The sequence below is a fragment of the Macrobrachium rosenbergii genome, chromosome 50 (genome assembly GCF_040412425.1).
Source record: "Macrobrachium rosenbergii isolate ZJJX-2024 chromosome 50, ASM4041242v1, whole genome shotgun sequence".
NCBI lineage: Eukaryota > Metazoa > Arthropoda > Malacostraca > Decapoda > Palaemonidae > Macrobrachium > Macrobrachium rosenbergii.
Window position 1 is genome coordinate 22004659 of NC_089790.1, and position 19573 is coordinate 22024231.

The window sequence follows — 19573 nt, forward strand, 5'->3', positions numbered from 1 at the left end:
AACATACCAATTTGCAGCCCTCTAGCCTCAGTAGCTTTTGAGATTTGAGGGCGGACAGAAAAAGTGCGGACAGACAGACAAAGCCGGAACAATAGTTGTCTTTTACAGAAAACTAAAAACGAAAGGGCCGTAAAATAAGTGAATTACAAGAAGATGAGTGATAAGTGGCTGACGTGATACTGATGAAACTGCTATACAGGATTAATGAGTGGTTGTTAAGAGGTTGCTATTCTTATTATGAAGAGAGATTAATCTTGCTTAAATTGATAAAGAATGAAACGACAGGGTAAGTGTGGTTTAATATAGTCAACATATGCTTGAGCTCGCACGCACGCACACACACACACAAACCCAAACAACCACACAGAGACACACATATATGTACAGTATATATATACTGTATATATATAAATAAAATAAAACTGAAGTTCCGCCATAAACCTACAATTTTCATACCGCTGAAGGTTTTGTGATTCTTATGTACAATTACAAATGGCGAGACAAATGCCATAAATTTCACGGTAATTAAAGATCTGTGACGCTCATCAATCATGATTTCAGTTACCCTCCAAATTGCTTCTTCATAACTTCTTCAGTAAGGTCATTAAGCTTAATGGATAGAATTGAATTAAACATAGAATTTAGGACAAAGGCCAAGAGCTGGGACCCGTGTGGTCATTCAGCGCCGAAAGGGAAATTGAAAGTAGGAAAGTCTGAAAGGTGTAACAGGAGGAAAACCTCGCAGTTGCTCTCTGAAGCAATTGTTATGAGAGGGTGGAACGTAAGAGGGAAGAAAGAGAATATGAACGGAGGTACAGTAAAAGGAACGAAAGAGGCTGCAGCTAGGGGCCGAAGGAACACTGCAAAGAACCTTAAGCTTATGGACACTTGGAGTAAAATACAATGCAATTTAATAGTCCTTCGACTTGTTTCATGAGAATGCAAGCAGAGTGGGAGATATATTTCCTCATTTTCTGATTCCTCCGTTGCTCACAAAGCGTACTACTGAAATTCTCTTTACCATCCTTTAGGGCGTGGACTCAAATAGACTTGACACTGCATGCAAATTGAGGTTGGACTGAACTCATTCAGCATAATCTAATAGGCACTTTGAAGAAGATCCTAATGCCACATAATAGTGGAAGACGCGTGTCATGGTCTTCATGATTCATACCATGAATATTCAACTGGAATTCACACATGAGATTTTTAGCTTTTATACTTTGTGTGTGTGTGTGTGTGTGTGTATATATATATATACGAGTATATATATATATATATATATATATATATATATATATATATATATATATATATATATATATATATATATATATATATACATATATACACACATATATATATATATATATATATATATATATATATATATATATATATATATATATATATATATATATATATATATGTATGTATAAGTAAAAATGAAACTTCTGCGCAATCGAATTTTCTGTACAGCGTATAATGCTGTATGAGACTCTCAGCCACGGTCCGGTGGTGGCCTGTATTGTTGGCACCTATAACGGTGCCAGACGCACGATCACGGCTAACTTTAACCTTAAATAAAATAAAAACTACTGAGGCTAGAGGGCTGCAATATGGTACTTTTGATGATTGGAGGGTGGATGAACAACATACCAATTTGCATCCCTCTAGCCTCAATAGTTTTTAAGATCTGAGGGCGGACAGAAAAAGTGCGGACGGACACAGATAACCATCTCTATAGTTTTCTTTCACAGAAAACTAAAAAATATAAAGAATAAAATTATAATACACAGGAATTGATATAAGTCAGGCAGTATCTTTTCCGTATTATTTTTAGTGTATGCAAATTTCGAATAACAACAATTAACTTTTATAGCAATCACGATTTATTTACTATCTTCTGAATTTCATCATAGGAGTCAACATAGACAACTATTACAACTTAGAAAGAGAGAGGGAGAGAGAGAGAGAGAGAGAGGTTTTAGGTTTTATACTTTGTATATATATATATATATATATATATATATATATATATATATATATATATATATATATATATGTACATATAATATATATATATACATATTATATATATATATATATATATATATATATATATATATATATATATATATATATATACTGTATACACACACACATATATACTTATAAAACTCTCCATCTTATTGAACATAAGGGCCCCTCGAAATTTGGAAACCGCATTAAATTATGAACTCAATCTAATAAAACTGAAAATCGAAGAATAGCTACGACAATTCACTACTGACACTAATGTAACGGAAATGCGAACAGTACTCTTTGTGAATATACTCTCTCTCTCTCTCTCTCTCTCTCTCTCTCTCTCTCTCTCTCTCTCTCTCTCTCTCTCTCTTTCGAAGTTATAAAAGTTGCCTATGTTCATTCCTATGATGAAATTCAGAAGATAATAAATAAATCATGATTGCTATAAAAGTTAATTGTTGTTATTCGAAATCTGCATACACTTTAAAAATAATACAGAAAAGATACTGCCTGACTTATATCAATTCCTGTGTATTATAATTTTATTCTTTATATTTTTTAGTTTTCTGTAAAAGAAAACTATAGAGATGGATATCTGTCTGTCCGTCCGCACTTTTTCTGTCCGCCCTCAGATCTTAAAAACTACTGAGGCTAGAGGGCTGCAAATTGGTATGTTGTTCATCCACCTTCCAATCATCAAAAGTACCACATTGCAACCCTCTAGCCTCAGTAGTTTTTATTTATTTAAGGTTAAAGTTAGCCGTGATCGTGCGTCTGGCACCGTTATATGTGCCAGCAATACAGGCCACCACCGGACTGTGGCTGAGAGTTGCATACAGCATTATACGCCGCACAGAAAATTCGATTGCGCCGAAGTTTCATTTTTTACTTGTTTAATTTCTCTCTCTCTTCTTCCGATACCATACTTTGTACATAGGAAAATGCATTCCAGATGCAATGCTGTAACAGGGAAACATATTCTGGTTTCCGAATCCTGCCGCCAGGAATTCTCTTCACACTGCATATCACTATATATCCCGGTCCCTCTCCCGCAGCTCTCAAAAAGGTAAATTCTGAAAAGGTAAATTCTATGCATGGAAATTGAACTATCCTGAATGGAGATTTACATATCATGGATGGATATAGAGATTCATAAATTCTCGGATACTGATGGAATTTTTTCATCTCTTCGATGCTCACTGCTGCTTGCTTCTTTGGAGGTGAAAATGTTTTTCTGATACTTATTTCGGCATGCACCACTTTTCTGCATTGGTGGGTATTTCTTATGCATAAAAACCTTTGGCTTTATCAGTGTCTAGTTTTAGGTCATTATAGGATGTTTAAAAATGCAAAAAGTTAATATTAAAAATTAAATTTAAGGTTAAAATGAGAAGTTGAAGTTATCCAAAAATTCTACCTTAGAATAAATTTACATCATAAAAACTTTAAATAATCTACCTTTAGAACGATTTGCATATTAAAATGGTATTCATGCCGCTAAGGGCAGACAATCGTGCAGAAAAAGATGAACAATATTTTTTTGACTTGCCTGAGCTGAATCATTTTTCCATACTACTATACACAATTTCTTATCTTATTTTAAAACTTAATGTTTGCACGGCACCGCATTATGTTTAGAGTAAAATAACGAAAGTAAAGAGTCAAAGTGACGAGGTGAACATAGACAAAATAAATGAGCAGATTCTATACGTCACTATAAAAGAATATCTGCAAGAATTGAAGTTACAGAAATGAAAAACTGATGAATATATATAAATATATATTATATATATAATATATATACATGCATATATTATATATATATATATACTGTGTGTATATATATATATATATATATATATATATATATATATATATATATGTATATATGTATGTATACACTACAACCAAGAAGAAGTGCGTTTCGGGGACAGGTGCTAAGACGAAATGGTAGAAGAAGAATTCGAAGTGTGGAGGAACCGTACCAAATGAATAAATGATAACATTGATAACAGCTGAGAATGAAAAATATTCTTGTGTATTTTTGATTCTTTTGGAAACTTTACAACACTCTGCTGAATGAATCTTATTTGAGCATTCATTTAAATGTGTAGCAGAAACAACGTAAAAGAAGAGAAACAGCGCAAATTGTCTATTTTACTTATCTCTTCATATTCAGAACATGAAAGCAAAGGCTTAGAGGAGAAGAATCTCAAACAAGATGTCAGCTGAGAACTGGTGACAGCATTATTTTCAATTGTTATCTCTTAGTCTGTTTCTAAATCGATTGGCTATTTCGTACAATCATAAATCGGGCTTCTGCATAATATATTAATGACCTATCCAGGTCCTGTCTTAAAAACGAAAGCCATCTGAGGATATTGAAGAGAATACAATTTGATTTACAGGATGCGAGAGAAATCAGTCTCATATGAAGAAACAATGAAAAATTTCTTGGCGTTTTCTTAAAGCGAACGCAAGAGTTGGTGAATTATTTTAGCAGGCAGAAAGGTTAAAAGATTCATAAATCGTCAGAATCGATTAGGAAGGCATAAGAGATTCTCAGTACGAGGAATTTTTTAAATATCACATGAGAAAAGGCCTTGTCCGGTGAAATAATATATATTCAAAGGTATTTTACGACCCCACACACGCACAATATATGCTTTATATATGTGTGTATATATATATATATATATATATATATATATATATATATATATATATATATATATATATATATATATATATAACTTATACTATGTGTGTATATATATATATATATATATATATATATATATATATATATATATATATATATATATATATATATATATATATATATATATATATATATATATATATATATATATATATATATATGTATATATGCACACACACATACAGTATATATACATATATGTATATTTTTAAGAAACTGTCTTTAAAATGTATGTCACTCCATGATTTTGATATATTTACTGCTCTAGTTATCATATATTCTGTGTAATGATGATGACTGTTGAAATATCGTATGTAGTGTATGTAAGATTTCACAAGAACTAATAATATGCTTTTAATAATAACGTAGTATATAATCACTCGTTTTGTCCCCCAGCCACGTGTGTTCTGTTCTTGAGAGAGCGAATGCTTTGTTTTGCTTCTTTGGGTCTTCGTCTTTTATATAAATACGTCAATTATAATTAGCCAGCTGCAGTCTGTATTGATCACGTTAAGATTTTGTTAAAAGCTTTGTTCCACATATGATTTTCTGTTCAAGCCACTTATTGTTCTGATCGGGTCTCATGCGACAGGAGGTGACGTCATCTGTCTTTTATAGAATGTTCCATGAAGATCGTTCCCAAAATGTATGACATGACGTCATCTGAAAGTTTTGCCCTGTGACTGTAGATAGGATTCATTTCAAGACCAGATACCGTGCTTGTTACATTTATTGTAATCTCTCTCTCTCTCTCTCTCTCTCTCTCTCTCTCTCTCTCTATATATATATATATATATATATATATATATATATATATATATATATATATATATACACACACACACACACACACACACACACATATATATATATATATATATATATATATATATATATATATATATATATATATATATACTGTATATATAACACAGATTTAAACTCGTAACGTAAAAGTAAAGATTTTGTACCAGTCACTCTTTAGTGTTTGTTAAAATTTCTTGTGAAATCTTAAAATTGCGTTTGTATAAGAGTGTGAATTCTGAACGTTTCGTGGCGTCACAACAAAGGTGATTTTTGGTAACGGCCATAACTGCAGTTTACAAGTATTGTAATATTTTTACAGTTTAAATCATGACTTAAATAAATTAGGGAATTTACATTTATACATTTCAAGCGAGTTTACATTTTGCATTTTATTTTCATGTTTGTTGTAATTGCGTATGCTTAATGTCACTTGAATTGTTTGATTCTTTTTGAATTATTTGTTTAGTTCTCTGTGAATTTAACACTTTTCCATATTTTATATATTTGCAATCTCTTAGTTTTCACATTTTGTATAGTGGTGATTTAACATTTATTTACTTAACATTTTAAGTGTTTCTTAATAATTTAACATTGCATACTTGATTTAATTTTCATTTACTTAGATTTTCTTTTCAAATCTTAAGCACTTCTTAATAGTTTAAATTTTGCTTGAATAATTTAATTTCTTGATAAATTAACATTTTGTGATTTCATTCTAGAATTAATTCAATTGTGTTTTGTCAAGTAAAGGTATTTTTTTTACTTAAAAAGTGAGACTGTGGATTCTGATTATAAATTTTGAATTTAAAATAAATTTTTGTATATAAAGTTTTTACAATAAATACAATAGTGTTTTATTTACTAACCACCAGTGATAGGATTAACTGTGTGCATAAGGCATAGTGATAAACATGTTTTCCTCCTTCAGCTTTGCTGATGTGACTCTAACCCGTGGACATGGTTAAAGTTGCTTGATGGAGTGATGCCCTTTTACTTTAGTGTATTTCTTGTTTAAATATTCATACCTCACACTTGTTTTGATAAACTTAGTCTGATTTATCACATAATTAGTAAGCTTTTTAAGGGATTACTGTTGCCTTTATAGTACTCAGTCGTAATTTTATTGTTATGAGAGTTCAGGTATCTGGCTGAAGTGAGGTAAATTTTGAATCCTATGATTAGTTGTGTAATAACCAGGTACTTGGAACACTTCCTGACAATATACACACACACATATATATTATATAGATATATATATATATATATATATATATATATATATATATATATATATATATATATATATATATATGTATATGTGTGTGTGTGTGTGTGTGTGTGTGGGTGTGTGCGCGTGCGTGCGACTGTCTGTGTGTTGGCGCACTTTAGAAATTAATCCACCTCTAATTTTTCAAAAAGTTATCTTTCTTCGTTTATTTCACGAACTCCAAATCTGCCTTTTTATGCAAATGGTCTTCTTTGATTTCCGACAGTAATCAGTTAATATCTGAGAAATTTGCCTTTTATCATTACTATTATTATTGTGGGACAGGAGAGACTTTCAATTTTTATTTTGTTCACGAGTTACTTGTGGATAATGGGGAGACGGATAAACAGAAATGAACCGATGAATTCATATGACAAAATGAATATCAGACCAGAGAGGATAAAACAAAAGTAGTGATGCGTTCCCTATGACATATCTAGCAAATAATGCGTGACCTCTGTGTGCTTATTATAGCCCCCTAATGAAGTTACAATTAGAGAGCATGCAGGAACAAACTGAAAATCTGCAGCTTTAAATCATTTCCTCAACAAAAGAGTCAATGGAGCTAGATATTTTGGTGTAACGTCATTTTTTACGCAGAAATAAGTATAATCCAATGATAATCGGGGCAGCTCATCTGCTTGTTGTGAGAGAGACACACAACCATTTTTTATTCCGATCTGATGCAGCTTCTGTTCTGATGCAGCCGACGTTAATTTGCTTTAATCCTCAGACAGGATTTCATTCTTGCATCTGGCCGGGATTAAATCCCAATCCCGACTGAAGGCCAGTGACGCCGAGGCAATTTAACAAAGGACAGTTTTTCGAAATACTGAATCTATGCAGTTTTTGGAAAAACATATTTTTTTCACCTTTTGTTCTTGAGTTCTTGCTCTCCTTGTCGCTTGTCTCTTATCTGATAATTATTCGTTCTGTCGCGATGTCAGTTAGAAATGCATACGAGTTTGAGTGTTGATTTCCATTTAAGAATTATTTTAGGCCAGGAAATAGGTTTCACATTATCCTTTTCTTATAATTATTTTTTACCTATGGAAACTGAATGACATAGTCTACGTTGACGGAGCATGTGCCTTCATTTAATAAGACCGGGTAAAACTAGGAGTAATGTAAGTCTGTCCTTCAACATAAGTATGACAAAATTAATTTGAAGAAGGCTCGCTCTAATGCTGGTAAAATTTGATTGTGCACTTAAAGAAAATTAAATTCTGTAAGTTTATTCTATGAAAATATAAAGGCAACAGCATCATATGATGGAAGAAAAAGTGACACCAATTTCCTGTGGATTTTGGCGTGACGCAAGGATGGGTGTGGGAACCATTCATGTCCAAAAAACACACACACACACACACACACACACACACACACACACGTGAGAAAGGATAGGAAAATATTTAGAGGTTTTATCCAAGAGAACGAACACTGACTTATCGGCGAGAGTTTTGCAATTTGATGTGCCATATTCTTATAAATGCTGATCACCAAATTACTAAATGCTTGCAAAACCTTAGCGTTAATACTGACGCTTGAATTTTTTTTATATACATCAAAGAGAGGGTCAAAAAGTTTTTACTGTGAAGTGTGATATATATAAATGTAAAACGAATGACTGCATGTTTTTTTTTATCTAATTTTACATGAATATGTCAACAATAAGCACCTTTCACTCTGTATTTTATTCTTACCATCCCCCAAGGCCTCTGGTTAGCTATTAAAGCCTAATCTATGGTACATCACTATAATGTTACCGGAAATAATGAGTAAAAAGGCACAATAATATAAATGAGCGATTGTATTTTTCAAAATACAAAAAAAAGGGGTTAAAAAAGTTCCCTCTTTTTTTCAACCCACCTTTTTTTGTATTTTGAAAAATACAATCGCTCATTTACATTAACGTGGCTTTTTAATTATTAAAGCCTTTTTCGCAGAAATACGGGGACCACATCTGTTCAGACATCCTCTGACGTAAATTCTCGTTTTTACCATCGATTCCAAATACCTTTCCACAATTCCCAGACCCATTTCGCGGTTACCTGTTGATTAGCCGCTGAATTTCAACGCGTCTGATTAATTAACGGGGATATTTCCCCACGCCCCCTAACAATTAGTTCGACGCATGAATAGTAAAGGCCTTTGGAATTGCCCGCACAGCTTGTTTCATTACACCCGACGGAGAGGGAAAGGGGAAAGAGAGATCTCAGGCTCGAAAAGCTCATGAGTAGCTACTGCCACGTATGTACGGGGGGTTCATATTTTCGAAAAGTTGTCTATTTAAAAAAAATATGCCTGTACTAAGTTGCCGTCTGATTGCTCTCTCTCTCTCTCTCTCTCTCTCTCTCATATCCTCGGAAAAATTATGTCTCTACTGGGTTGCCGTCTGATTACGCTCTCTCTCTCTCTCTCTCTCTCATATCCTCGGAAAAATTATACTTAAAAAATGAAATATGTCTCTACCGAGTTGCTCCCTCCCTCTTTCATATTCTCGGAAAAATTATACTTAAAAAAGAAATGCCTGTACTGAGTTGCTCTCTCTCTCTCTCTCTCTCTCTCTCTCTCTCTCTCTCTCTACCTGGTTTCAGATTCAATCAGCTGGGCGTGCGCAGGTTTTTAAATCCTTTGTTGAGAGGTTCTCTCTCTTTCTCTCTCTCTCATATCCTCGGGAAAATTGTCTCTACTGGGTTGCCGTCTGATTACGCTCGCTCTCTCTCTCTCTGTCTCTCTCTCTCTCTCATATACTCGGAAAAATTGTCTCTACTGGGTTGCCGTCTGATTACGCTCTCTCTCTCTCATATCCTCGGAAAAATTATACTTAAAAATGAAATATGTCTCTACCGAGTTGCTCTCTCTCTCTCTCTCTCTCTCTCTCTCTCTCTCTCTCTCTCTCTCTCTCCCGAGTTGCTCTCTCATATCCTCGGAAAAATTATACATAAAAAGAAATACGTCTACTGAGTTGCTCTCTCTCTCTCTCTCTCTCCCCCTGGTTTCAGATTCAATTAGCTGGGCGTGCTCAGGTTTTTAAATCCTTTGTCGAGAGGTTCTCTCTCTCTCGCTCTCTCTCTGAAATCTCCTTGTGACGTTTCAGGCGAAATTGTTTCAGCTTTGTTTGGGACATTACCTGATTACAGTACCGGAGACTGAGGAAGATTTGTAGTCAGGGTTACTTTTGTCGGAGCCTTCTTCTTCTTCTTCTTCTTCTTCTGAAAGTGAATCCAATTAAGCCACGGTTGGAAAGGCGCACTGGGTATTTCACTCATTCATTTTTATTTCCTCTTTGCTCGCTCGTTTGTATTTTTCTCATCTTCGTCATCTGGGTTGTCTTTGTTTGTTAAGTCAGGGAGCTTTTTTTTTTTGTTCTATTACAGTTTAAAATAGATCCGGCTTTTTTCCCAACCGTTTTCATCATACGAAAATGTTCGTCAAACTTTCTAATATTACAACCATTGCGTCGAATGTGAATTCATTGTACAATTTCGTCCTCACTGAAAAAATTCATATCTGGATACGTTACTTTAATGTAAAATAAAACAGTAACGTCTTTAAATATTATGTTAATTTGTCTGCGCCCGCCAAAAAGAATGTATATTATATGTATGTAGTAATTCACATCCTTTTAGCTTCTGACAAGTTTTTCTTGTTTAACACATAAGTACGAGTGACACAGTCAAAGTTTCCTGACACTGTAATTTTATTTCCAGTTCCTAGACACCAAAATGTTAGAAGATGTCTATTCTGACGCCTGTTTCTGTCCCAGCAATAACATTCAACTAACTGCTCTTCTTTATTCAGCATTTCTTTTCGGTTACTCTGCTATGCTTTCAACCCTTTCATCCACTCACCAGTTTGTTTGTTTGTCTATCTTTGTTTGCAGGGTTACCTGAGAGAGAGAGAGAGAGAGAGAGAGAGAGAGAGAGAGAGAGAGAGAGAGAGAGAATCTCTTGGGGAGGGAGGGGATTGCTCAACCTTTAGAGAAGAAAGCGGTGTCCGAATGTCCTTGTGCAGAGTGACGATACGTATGAGCGTCATATGGGAAAAAAAAAAAGAAATAATGTAGTCATGCTTACATGTTTGGAGAAAGAGAGAGAGAGAGAGAGAGAGAGAGAGAGAGAGAGAGAGAGAGAGAGAGAGAGAGAGAGAGAGAGAAATATCAGCGATGGCCAGTTTGTTTTTTCCTTCTCCTCTTACATCCGTATTTTAACATTATTCGTTCATGGAAATTTACTTGCATAAAGATATGAAAATATCGTTTCGAAACTATTACACTGAAAGTGTGAATTATTATTATTATTATTATTATTATTATTATTATTATTATTATTATTATTATTATTATTATTATTATTATTATATAACAGAGAAGACTCTATACAAATTAAATGCAGCTGATGCAGCAATTTCATTTAACATTACCTGTCCAAAAGAGGGGTTTCTCCCGATATATTATTATTATTATTATTATTATTATTATTATTATTATTATTATTATTATTATTATTATTATTATTATTATTACTCAGATGAACCCTATTCATATGAAACAAGTCCACTAAAGGGGCCATTAACTTGAAATTCAAACTTCCAAGGAATTACGTGTTCATACTTTATGCGAATGTTTTTTTTTTTTTTCTGTGGCTGAAATAACACCGAAGTTTCCATCCACAAAAGTCTAACGGTTCATTCTGTCACATCCGACGGACGCAAAGGTGTACACACCCCTTCGGAATATGAAAGGAACGTCTTCCAGCCCGAGGAAATGGATTTTCGTTATCCCGCTTAACACGATTATCCACGCGGGACACTCTTCTTCTTCTTCTTCGTCGCCGCATCCATCACGTATAATGTTTTGTGAAGGCCAAAACTTCGGCGAAATTCTCAAACTCTTATCAGCGTCGTTAAAGAAGATGCAAGATATTTTTGTTGTCGGATTTTGCGGCCGAAAGTTTCGGGCGTTTTCGAAGTTGTGGCGGAAATCGCTTATGGTTCAGAACTCGGGATATTTGATTTTGTGATGTGGGTCAGGTGTTATTTAGCTTATCATTATCAGCCTTCTCGTATTCTGAATGAATTATACGTTTTTTTAAAGTTCTTGGGAATATTTTGGGATGATAATTTTTGGAAATGTACGTAAGATTCCGAAAAGCTTTGAGAAAAGTGGGTTATATGATAATATTCCTTTCGACAGTTCTAGGGCACAAAACTGAATTATTCTGGGATGATGATTTGTGGAAATATATATAAGTTTATCGACAAGCTTTAAGAAAAGCTGTTATACGACAATATTCCTTTTGACAGTTCTATGGCACAAAACTGAATTATCCTTGGATGATCATTTGTGGAAATATACATAAGTGTATCGACAGGCTTTAAAAAAAATGGTTATAAGTCACCGGACTTTTCTTCATTTAACTTTTATGTTGAAGATATAAATTAGAAGTTAGTCTATCCCATCCCATAAAGGCTAAGACACTTTTAGAAAACCTGGAATACAATAAAAAAAATTTTTTTTTTATTCCAGCAATGTCCTGAGTCTTCATTCTTGCTCATATCTCATAAATAAATATGCGTAGTAGATCTTCTATACGCAGCTATTCGTGCATATACGCTCGTCAAATACACACGTGCACAAACCTTCTCGCCATTACGCAAGAAAGTAATCAGCGTAGCAACGACTTTCTAAGGAGCTTATTCTGGCTCACAACGAACTTTTTCCCAGTCCCTTCAACGATAGTTTTCTAATACTTACCCAAAGATCTTTAGAATGCAGGCATCAGAATCAAGGAGAGAGAGAGAGAGAGAGAGAGAGAGAGAGAGAGAGAGAGAGAGAGAGAGAGAGAGAGAGAGAGAGAGAAAGTGTAAAAACATCAAAAACTATACTTCTCTTCCGTGACTAATACTTCCACAAAAATCTTTAGAATGCAGGCATCTGTATCAAAAGACAAAGAGAGAGAGAGAGATAGAGAGAAAGAGAGAGAGAGAGAGAGAGAGAGAGAGAGAGAGAGAGAGAGAGAGAGAGTAAAAACATCAAAAACTATACGTCTCTTCCGTGACTAATACTTTCACAAAAATCTTTAGAATGCAGGCATCCGAATCAAAAGACGAAGAGAGAGAGAGAGAGAGAGAGAGAGAGAGAGAGAGAGAGAGAGAGAGAGAGAGAGAGAGAGAGAGAGTGTGTGTGTAAAAACATCTAAAACTATCCTTTTATTCCTACTGGAGCTCATGGTCGCATTGGCAACCGAAGGAAATGAAACGATAACAAAGCGGGGAAATGTTTTTTTTTTCTATTCTTTTGTAGCATTCGGATATAGCAACAAATGGCGTCCGAAGCGGGTGATTGTGCTAATTTTCATTGTTTTTTTAAATTTTTCTTTCTTTTTCTCAGTGTCGAATGAAAATGAAACACAGCGTTTGTTGATGTGAGTATTATGCCGCAAGTAGGACACTTTAAAACAGTAGAGATTAAAAGAGAACTGCTTGATGAAAAGAGACGGACGAGAGGAAAAGAGAGACACGTGAAAAAGAGAGTATTTCGAAGAGCAGAAAGGGAAGAAATACGACGAGGAAAGGAATTTCTGACAGAAAAAGAGTGAGTACAACTTGGAAAGAGAAAGGAAGAGATTATTCGAGTGGGACTGAAGGAGATGCGAGAAGGGAGGGGAGATAAGAGGGGATGGAGAGGAAAAATACAAGGAGGACACAAGATACAAGGAATAAAAGTAGCAGAAAAGCTGAAACTGCAGGAGACGTTTGGTAATTAGAAAAACAGGGTAGCCAGAAGGAAAGTACAGTAGAAATGGAAGCGAAAAGGAGAAATGGTAAGTGATAAGAAAAAATTAATCAAGATTCTCTTAAAATTAAATTAGTTAGTTAGATGATTTTAAGGGGTCACTAGACAAAGTAATTACGCTGCTTGAGTATTCAGAATGCTAAACAGGAAAGACCAACGAAGTAGGAAGAAACAGTTTGAAAGGACAATTATGGAAGTACAAACATTTTTTGAATTATATTCACACATCGATAAAATTTTCAATTTCGTTACGGTGCGCATATACTGTGTGTGTATATATATATATATATATATATATATATATATATATATATATATATATATATATATATATATATATATATATATATATACACACACACATATATATATATATAAATATATATATATATATATATATATATATATATATATATATATATATATATATATATATATATATATATATATATATATATATATATATATATATATATATATATATATATATATATATATATATATATATATATATATGTGTGTGTGTGTGTGTGTTTGTGTGTGTGTGTGTATGTGTCCGGCTGAGCATAAACTTTCTAACCCCATGTTTTCCCCGTTAAACCCGGGAAAACCAGTGACGCCAGTGAAAATCAAGAAGAAATGGACTTGACAGCTGGCAGAAGTCTTGGCCGGGTGATTCTACCATTGTCCGGATTCTGGTTTCGTTTTTGACAGTATCTTTGCCTTTCAGGTTTTTCTAAATTTCAGTTTTTGTTTTTGGAAAAATAAATGTTAAAATTTCAGTTACTATACAACAGAATGTGGTAAAGTGTTTTTTTGATGGTTTATGCAATTCTATTTCTGAAATGGTTACGACAATGAAACCGAGTAAATAAGGGCTAGGGGGTGCTGCCATCTGGCTAAAGACCCAGCATTCTGCCAAACCCATTTCCCATTAAATCGGGCCCTGTGCATAAACAAATAAACACAACACAGCCGTCTTATAAACCTTCAGAATCTCGATCTCTTTTAGATCATTTTGCGACGCACATGAATAATGAGCTAACCGGCAATTCTTGGATCTAAATCCATTGTAATCTGACACTTATTACCAGCAATTCTCGGATATAAATGTCTTGTAATCTAAAACTTTTAACCAGCAATTCTCGGATATGTCTAGGCGATGACAGGCAGGGCAGCCGATCAAGGCTACAAAGTCTACCCCAGAGCCAAATCAAAGTCCTTCAAAAGAAGGTATCGTGCTTGCCCCATACAAATGGGAGAAAAAAGCACGTTAAAAAAAAAGAAGAAGAATATCTTGTAATCTAAAACTTTTAACCAGCAATTCTCTGATATAAATGTCTTGTAATCTAACACTTATTACCAGTAATTCTCGGATATAAATGTCTTGTAATCTAACACTTATTACCAGCAACTTTCGGATATAAATATCTCGTAATCTAACACTTTTAACCAGCAATCCTCGGATATAAATATCTTGTAATCTAACACTTATTACCAGTAATTCTCGGATATAAATATCTTGTAGTCTAACACTTATCACCAGCAATTCTTGGCTATGAACCTCTTGTAATCTAAATCTTTGGTACCCTAAAACTTTTCATACTAGGCCATTATACCAGTTGTACAATATTCTTTCCATACTTTAAGAACTCTGAAAGTAGCACTAATCCTTTACAAACTTGAGACTGGAAAAAAATTTAGCATAATATGCTTAACGTTTCAAATTAGTATCAGTGAGTACTTACCTTACCCTTCATTATTTTCTCTTCTTGGAATTTATCAGCTTAGAGCGTCGCAAAACTGTGAGGAACACAAGGAGAACTTCCAGGCCTGGAAAATGTAGAAAAATTTTTTTTTTAATGATTTCGGCTAATCACATTACATTACAATTATATTAGGTGAAATCATATCATTTTTCATATATTCAAATTTTTTAGATAATACTGATCATAGTATTGTCTTACAAGCCTTGCCTGTCTCAGTATTATGACACAGATCATGTTTTATTTTTCAGTTTTATCAAGTCTTCTTCGTGTACGAAAGTTGTGAAAAATGGACGCGATACAGGGTAAAACAAAAATGGAAAAGCCCCTCTCCTGAAATAGAAATGCTCCACAATACTTCGGAAAGAAAAGTTAGGGGCAAAAGGCACCAACACGGATTTTCCTGAAGTTTAGCTTACCCAACAAGATAATTACTCCTGAACCTGGGAGAGAGAGAGAGAGAGAGAGAGAGAGAGAGAGAGAGAGAGAGAGAGAGAGAGAGAGAGAGAGGAGAGTTCGATACAAAATTCACCGTGACAAGAAAAAATGGAATGAAATTTAAACGGGACGGGCGAATCGGTTGCTTCATATCGAAAAGGAATTCCCTGTGTTGCAGGCAAAGGAAATGAATCCGCTCTTCTGATGAAAAAGAGAAAGCAAAGGCTGAAAAGTATTTTGAGAGGACATTAACTGAATATAAATGAAAGTAGATGATAAATCTAGATGATAACAAAGAAACCTTAAGGATGAATTTGCCGAGTCTGAATAAGCGCGCATGTAGGTAAAATAATAATAATAATAATAATAATAATAATAATAATAATAATTTGTAAAAAGTATCATTAGGTGAATTGTTTGTTCTTATTTTCTTATTGTTAGCTGAAGATCATAGCTAAGATCAATATTTTGTAAAATATTCGTTTGCAAAGACTGTGTTCATAACAAGAAGAAAACAGAAAAAAATTTACTTAATGTGTCTTTTTCTTCTATTATCGCGTTTATTTTATTTTTTCCTCTTTATTATCTAATGTATTTGTAATAAGATTATTTAATCAAGCTGTCTTAATCCGATAGCATTCTTATTGTGGTAAACATAATTTGATATGTGTTAATATGGTGCATTCAGACGTTTTGCAGGCGCCACGCTGCATTTATGAATATTACAACATTCTTTGAGGACTGGTTCTACTGGAACTGGAATTGGAATATAGAATTTAGGCCAAAGGCCAAGCACTGGGACCCATGAGGTCATTCAGCGATGAAAGGGAAGTTAACTGTAAGAAAGTTTGAAAGGCGTAATAGGAGGAAAACAATTGTTAGTGAGAATGGAAAGTCAGACAGAAGAAAGAGAATATGAACGGAGGTACAGCAAAGGGAATGGAACAAGTTGCAGCTAGGCGCGGAAGGGGCGCTGCAAAGAACTTTGAATAATGCCTACGGTGCACCGCGCGAGGTGCACTGACGGCATTACCCTCCCCCGCCCCCCACCCCTTCGGGAACGCTGCATTTATGAATATTAAAAAAAATCTTTGAGGACTGGTTCGTTTCAGTCTTCTTTATTTTACGGTGTTTACCTTCCTCTTAATACAATAAAGAAATGAATTTCCACCCTTCTTGCAGTCACTTTTTTTCTTCTCAGGAAGTCACATGCATGACGAATTTCTATTAATTCTGCTAATTGATCGTTAATGAAAACAACGTAATGGTAAAAGTCCAATTTTCCGATACAAAGAGCAAAATGCTTTCGGTTCGTAATTTGTCATTAAGTGAAAATGAAAACGACGATGATAAAAATAACTCGAATCACGTGACCGGAATCAAGTGCATTTTTGGAAGTAAAAAATTATCGTATTCATTTGTTGTCATCTTTTCTATCATTAAATACTAAGTCACTTTTCTGTCGATGATTGAATTCCGTGACCTAACTTATAAGGTAATACTGTCAGTGTATCTAAAACGTAATGAAGTCTGCATTTAGCTGGTCCGCTGGCATAGTGGTTAGTGTCGTGGCATGCCACTCAGATGTCGCGGGTTCGCGTCTCACCCAGGGCGATGAAAAATCACTGGCTCTGTATCATTGATCAGTTACTGCTGCAGTGTGGGGTCTGCGGTGGGAGGTTGGAACCAACATTCTTTGCAAGCTTGAATTTCAAGTCAACGGCCCCTTTTGTACGCTTGTTCCATGTGAATAGGTTTCATCTACTGAAACAATAATAATAATAACAATAATAATAATAATAATAATAATAATAATAATAATAATAATAATAATAATTTGCGTATTGCATTTGGCTCTCAGCGATATATTAAATACTTTCACTTTTTTTTTTTATAAGTCACGTTTTTAAGAATAAAAGGTGGATATTTGAGTCAAACATTTTCAAAGGAGTTTAGAGGCAAGAAAATAAAATTTTTCTTTTTCTTTCGGTAGCAAGAGGAAAATAGGATATCAGTGTTTCGAGTCACGAGTTGTAGCTAAAGCTGTTACACGAAAAGAATCCCTAACAATTCCTTTATTAAACGTCATTAGGTAAGGTGATATATATATATATATATATATATATATATATATATATATATATATATATATATATATATATATATATATATATATGTGTGTGTGTGTGTGTGTGTGTGTGTGTATGTATATACGCACTTTTATTCACATCATAATAAATAGAAAACTGAGTTCGTAAAAGCAAGAAAAAATGATTGTCAAAATATCAAAGCAATAACAGCCCAGTGTACATGACAATATACAAAACGAGAATGTCTGACCAGACACGTCTTCCTCCGTGCATCCGTTTCATTTCAATGCTTCCAAAAGCAATTTTTATTTTATTACCAGTGTATCTCATATCCTTCTTACTTTCAAAACAACATCCGCGACTTTACAACACACGTATCTCTATGTATCTGATTCGCCTCAGTGCTTCCAAGAATAGTTTTCATTTTATTACCTGTATATTTCATATCCTTCTTACTTCCAAAGCAATGTTTGCAAGCTTAGAAGCATAGCCTCCTCGGCCTAACGGAAATTCTAGTTATGAAGCAGACGTTTAGGAGAGGTCATATAATTAGAATAGTTATATATCTACTCCTAGAATCCTACATGTATATCCCAAAGCAGCGAATCAGATGCACGTTGAGGTTCATGTAAGGCTCAATAAGCCCTCGTGTGGAGTGTTGTTCTCACGCGTCTCTAGGGCTCTTCATTAGCCATTTCCTCTTATAGACTTGAATCAAAAGCTTTTCCTTCTCCTTTAGGTCCTATTCATCCCAATTCAGTCATAAGACAGAAGGCCTGTGCTTTGGCTATTATATGAGGAAGCAAATTGATCGTTAGCTTGCCTTTACATTCTCAGCTCCGATGGACGTGTTAGACGACTTCATCAGATTTAATTTCTTTACGGTGTGGATGTCAATAGCTCCAAGGTTCTTGTACTATGTTTTATTACTTCCTGAATAGCAAAATCTAGCTCATTTTGAAATGAACGATAGTTTTCATAATCTAAAACGAAAAGTAAGTTGATACACAATTTTTTAAAGGAAAAATCTTGGACTGAGAAATATACAGACATTATACATACATACATACATACATACATACACACATACATATATATATATATATATATATATATATATATATATATATATATATATATATATATATATATATATATATATATATTTTATCACATCACCGTGATTCATATACAAGCATTAAGCCACAAATGTCCTTTAATATCAAATTCGATGGCCGTGTGGTTTAATGAGCGTCACTGTAGTCCTGAGTTCTTGTCTTCCGTGGTTCGAGCCCACGAGACAACGAACTTATTATCAACTAAAAAAATTCCCCTTCGGCTAACATATAGGAAAGTAAATTTATTTCCGAGGTAGAGACAGTTGGATATTAAAGGACATTTGTAGCTTAATGCATATATATATATATATATATATATATATATATATATATATATATATATATATATATATATATATATATATATATATATATATATATATAGAGAGAGAGAGAGAGAGAGAGAGAGAGAGAGAGAGAGAGAGAGAGAGAGAGAGAGAGAGAGAGAGAGAGAGAGAGAGAGAGAGAAATTAAAAGAGGGAGGATCAGTTTGCGTCAACTTTATCCATTTTTTTTTATAATACTCCAAAGAAAGGGG

At 33.9% G+C, this 19573-nt stretch overlaps 1 long non-coding RNA gene across 2 annotated transcripts in view; it reads right to left on the reverse strand.

Annotated features, from left to right (window-relative positions):
- Positions 1–19573, reverse strand: part of LOC136832880 (uncharacterized) — a 386429-nt gene that overhangs the window by 166911 nt on the left and 199945 nt on the right. For both annotated transcript variants that reach the window (XR_010851346.1, XR_010851345.1), the window contains one exon: positions 15372–15456. This is a non-coding gene — a long non-coding RNA (uncharacterized lncRNA). The remainder of the gene's footprint in view (positions 1–15371; positions 15457–19573) is intronic.